This window comes from Nicotiana tabacum, chromosome 8 (genome assembly GCF_000715075.1).
Source record: "Nicotiana tabacum cultivar K326 chromosome 8, ASM71507v2, whole genome shotgun sequence".
NCBI lineage: Eukaryota > Viridiplantae > Streptophyta > Magnoliopsida > Solanales > Solanaceae > Nicotiana > Nicotiana tabacum.
The window spans coordinates 84,503,742-84,509,592 of NC_134087.1; positions in this window are offsets into that span (position 1 = coordinate 84,503,742).

Sequence of the window (5,851 nt, forward strand, 5' to 3'; positions counted from 1 at the left end):
ATGTCTACACTTTTACCTTATAATATTGGCACGACATCACCCCTCGTGCATTAACACTCTCAAAAATCATATACGGCATCATCCTTCGTGCTTTACACTCTTCCTCACCCAAGCAACAATCACAAAGCAATTTGGGAAAGGGAATCAACAATATTTCAAAAAAATCCCGGCAAGGGAACAATAGCATAACAACAATATCCCGGCAAGGGAAATAATATCATAAATAATAACGTCCCGGCAATGGAGATAATATCAAAAGCAATAACATCCCGGCAAGGGAGACAATATTATAAACCTCTTCTCTTTTCCTCAATTTCTTCCCAACTCATTTCTCAACTTGAGCCAACGCTCTACAATGATCAATTACCAACAATACTTCCACAAGCCTTGTTCAATAAAATAAATCATCATATAAAGCATGAACAATACGAAACGGAGTCACATTAGTCATAGTATAAGACTCACGGGCATGCTTGACACCAACGTATAGATACTCGTCATCATGCCTATATGTTGTACTCAACAATTAAAACATAACAAATAAGACACGACTCATAATCCCTCAAGCTAAGGTTAGACCAAACACTTACCTCGATGCTACGAACACAATTCAAGCCTCAACTACCGCTTTACCTCTTATTTCTACCACCAATTCGCTTGTATCTAGCCACAGTTTACTTAACGATATCAATAAATGCTAAATGAATCAATTCTAATGCATGAAATTAGGTTTTCCAATAATTTCTCCAAAAAGTCAAAAATTGACCCCGGACCCACATGGTCAAAACCCGAGGTTCGAACCAAAACCCGATTATCTATTCACCGACGAACCCAAATATGTAATTTGTTTTGAAATCGGACCTCAAATCGAGGTCCAAATCCCAAAAATTTGAAAATCCTAGGTTCTACCCAAAACACTCAATTTCCCCCATGAAAACATTTGATTTTGAGTTGACATCATGTAAAAAGATGGATTAGATTAAAAGAAATGAGTAAGAAATGACTTACTAATGATTTGGAAGAGTAGTTGCCTTTGAAAAATCGCTCAAAGATGTTTTAGGTATGAGAGAGTTTGAAAAATGAGAGATTTTCGGCTAAGTTATGATTTAGCAGGTTGCAAATGTCACAATTGCGACCAGGGTTCGCAATAAGGAACCTGCTGACTTCGCAAATGCGAAGGATACGTCGCATTTGCGACCATGGGCAATTCCGGTCACCTTTGCATTTGTGAGGGACCTGTCGCATTTGCGACATCACAATTGCGAGAAAAGGTCGCATTTGCGACCAAGTCCTGCCCAGTCCAGTTTTCGCAAATGCGAATGTTTGTTCGCAAATGCGAGCTTGCAATTGCGAAGCGTGCAGACCTGCAACACACAGTAGTTTTTCCTAAGTTCAAAACACTTTATGGCCTATCCAAAACTCACCCGAGCCCTCGGGACTACAAACCAAACATGCACGCAAGTCCAAAAATATCATACGCACTTGCTTGTACGATCAAATCATCAAAATAACATCAATAACTATAAATTTAGCATCAAAATCAAAGAAAACTCTCATGAACTCTTAAGTTCCATTTTTAACAACCGATGGTGCGATTCACATCATATCAAGTCTGTTTCTTACTCAATTTTACAGGCTCAACTTAAATGCCATATAAGACCTATACCGGGCTCCGGAACCAAAAGACGGGCCCGATACCATCAAATTCAAGCACATTCCAATTTCTAAAAACTCTTATAATTTCAGTTAAATAATTTCTTTCAAAAATTCATTTCTCGGGCTTGGGACCTCGAAATTCAATTCCGGGCATACGCCCAAGTCCCATATTTTCCTACGGACCCTCCGGGACGGTCGAATCACGGGTTCGGGACCGTTTACCCAAAATGTGTACCGAAGTCAACTTAAATTCATTTAAAAAGCAAAATTTATCATTTTTCACATATTTTCATATAATGGCTTTCCGGATATACGCCCGGACTACGCACGCAAATCGAGGTAAGACAAAAAGGAGGTTTTAAGGCTCGTAACACAGAATGTATTTCTAAAACAAGTGATGACACCAACATATTATGCTGGAATTTTTTGTTTTTAAGGGTATTTTTGTTTAGATTTTATCCTTACGTGAAAAGTGGCTAAATTTCGATTACTTTTGAAATTATGTCTATTTTTTAATTATCAGTTAGAAATATGGCTATTCCCTCCCCCCCACCACACACACACAAAAAGGTCTTGTTTAGCCACTGCGTCGTCACATTCATTGGGTTAAGTTAATTGTTTGATTCTAACGTTTTTATTTTGTTTTGTTTTGTTTGGAAACAAACTTTTATTTGATAAATATTATATTTTCCTTATAGGTTAAACATTGTATCCAATAATGTAAGTTTATTTTGCACTCTTTTAATAGGTTGTTTGGATTACTTGGTAATAATAATAATAATAATAATAATAATAATAATACTTAATGATTATTATTATACTTAATGATTCCTCACCAAATTGATTTTAGCCCAGGTTCTCGGGCAAGAAAATATATTCAAAAAGAATTTTTTAGTGATAAATGGAGCCAGTTTAAAACTTGGTTTTTCGATGCTTATAGCAAAGATGATTTAAATAATATTTCTCAAGAGTTCTACGAAACTTGTGCTTTGCATAATCAAATTATGTATTTTGTTCCCTGGTTTATAACAACTTATTTACCACTTTATATAAAGGTTTTAGAAAGATCTTATAAAGATGGGAGTGACAATATTACTAAAGTCATTTACCCTCCTCAAGTACCCTTTATTTTACCTAATAATACTGGTATCACATTCGCTGCTTTCCAAAAATTTATTGATGATAATGTTGCAGCTGTTAGTATCGCAGAGATCAATAAATTGATTTCTCAAAATAATTATTTGGGTTTATATGTAAAAAATTTGGGAGAACATATCGGTTCTCTCAATAAAAAAAACTTGATGATTTGATTATTTTAATAAAAGAAATGAGTACTAACAAAGGAACAATTGATATTGCCTCCACGTCAGGAAGCAAATCAAATGATCAAGCTGTTCTTACTCATTTTCAAAGACCTCCTGAGATTCAGGATTTCAAATTTAAATCTCTTGAGGACTTAACAGAACTCCTTGATAAAAAGCTTTCTAGTTTAAATATTAGACCAATTGATTTATCAAAAAAATTTGCTGATAAAATTGAGACTGTTTCTGATTATAAAAATGAAACGTGGTCAGAGTTTAATAAACTCAAGGGTTTTATTAAATCCAATAGTAGGTATGCTGACAAACCCAGAATGCAGACTTACTATTATTCCCGTCCTACTCCTCAAGATGTGTTGATAGAGGAACGCGATTGGAATCAGACCAATACGCCTTACAGCGGTTCCGAAATTTATGAATGGAATCTTGACGGTTTAACTGATAGAAAATTAAATATTCTTGTACATAGAATGCTTATGTACGCAACTATCTGTAAAAGTGTTAAAAATATAGATAGAACTATTTGCGAAATGATTATTGCAGGCTTTACTGGCCAACTTCGTGGTTGGTGGGATAACTATTTATCCGTTGAAGAAAAAGTCGTGGTTATTAATGTTATAGCCACTGACGAGGGAGTTGATAACTTAGGCATGGCTCTAGTTAAAAATAGAGAAGATGTTGTTTATACCCTTGTTCTTACAATTCTAGAACATTTCAATGGTAGATTTACTAGTCAGCATGAGACCGTCCGTACTCTACTAAATGGGTTTAGATGTAAAACCCTTAGTGAATTCAGATGGTACAAAGATACCTTTATGAGTAGGGTTATGGAATTACCCAAAAATAAATATGAGCATTGGGAAGCTAAGTTTATAGATGGCCTTCCCTCCTTATTTGCTAAGAGAGTGAGAAAAGTTTTAAGGGGTAGTTACGAAGAAATTTCGTATAAGAATTATACCTATGACATACTTATAGGAGTTTGTACACAAGAAGGATTAAACTTGTGTAATAAGCTGAACTATCTAGACAGCTGAAGATAGATAAGGTTAAAGAGAAATCAAAATTAGGAGATTTCTGTGCCCAATTCGATTTACCCGGAACTTCCACCCATAGTAAGAAGAAGAAAAATAGATATCATAGGCATCCTAACCCTGATAGCCCGTATAAGAAAAAGAGGTCTAGACATAGATCTAAGGAAGAGTGTGATGCTAGAAAAGCTTATCGTAAATCTACTAGATTTGCGAAGAATAGATCTAAGCGAGATCTTGCTGACATTAAGTGCTATAAGTGCGGAAAATTTGGTCATATCGGCCCAAATTGCAAGCTTCAAAAGCTGAAGACCTTAGAACTAGATGATGAGTTACGTGATAAGGTTTATAGCTTGTTATACACTTCTGGATCAGAATCTGATTATAGTTCTAAGACTGATTCCGAAGCTGAAGTTGATTTACTTGATTTATCTGATAGTGATAAAGATATTGATAATACTTGCACAGCTTGCAAAAGTGATATATGCACTTGTGATGATGATGAATTTTATAAATTGCAATCACAATTTCAAGATTTGAATATGAAAACTATTACATCTGATTAATAGATCATTTAAAGGAAGTTACTGATGAAAAACTTCGTGAAAAAATTATTAATTTGGATGCAAGTTCTTCTAGTAGTTCAAAACCTTTTGAAAAACAAAAGAACGAATTTGAATATTCTACGGCTTATTCTTTGTCTAAAATTAATAAACGTCTTCATAAGACCAGTACGCCAAGCAGAGATGCTTCTTTTGATGACTTAAAGGTTGAAATCGAAAATTTGAAAAGGGATATTAAGTTTCTTAAAGAAAATCAAATGATTTGTGATCACCGGATTACTTAAATTATGGAAAATAATTCTCTAACAGATTTTTCGACTAATGGAATTTTTGAATTTTCAAATGACAAGGGAAAAGGAATTTCTGATAGTAAAAATCTGATTGATGAAAAGTCTGACATGTTTTTAGGTATGATGCAAATTATTACTGCTCATAAATGGTACGTTAAATGAACTATTTTGATTGATAATATATTTTCTATAACTGATATAGTCATGATTGATAGTGGAGCAGATGTAAGCTGCATCCAAGAAGGACTTGTTCCTACTAAATATTTTCAGAAAACTGCTCATTTGGTAAAATTTGCTTCTGGTCATGCTTTAGATATAGAGTATAAACTACTGAATACTCATATTTGCAAAAATAAGGTCTGTATTCCTCACTTCTTTTTGGTAAAAAATCAGTTATACCCTCCAATTATACTTAGAACTCCTTTTATTAATGTTATTTATCCTTTTACTAGCATAGACTCGAATGGTTTTACTGTTATTTATTAGGATAAAAGGATAAGTTATTCTTTTGTTACAGATCCCGTAACTAGAGATATTAATACTTTGATTAATATGAAGTAGAGACATGTTGATTCCTTACAATTAAAAGTATTGAGTTTGAATATATTCGACACTTTACAATCTGCTAAAGTCCAGCAAAAGATTAAATTGATTGCTGAACAAATGGCTGTTGATATTTGTGTCGATCATCCTAGTGCCTTTTGGAATCGGAAAAGGCACATTGTCACTCTTCCTTACGAAGAAAACTTCTCCGAGGATGATATTCCTACTAAATCTCGACCGTGCCAGATGAACGTTGAATTGGTCGAATTCTGCAAAAAAGAGATTGATAGTTTGTTACAAAAGGGTTTGATAAAGCCTTCAAAATCTCCTTGGTCTTGTTCGGCATTTTATGTGAATAATGCTGCAGAAAAGGAACGTGGCGTTCCTAGATTGGTTATAAATTATAAACCTTTGAATAAGTATTTGAAATGGATTAGATATCCTATCCCCAA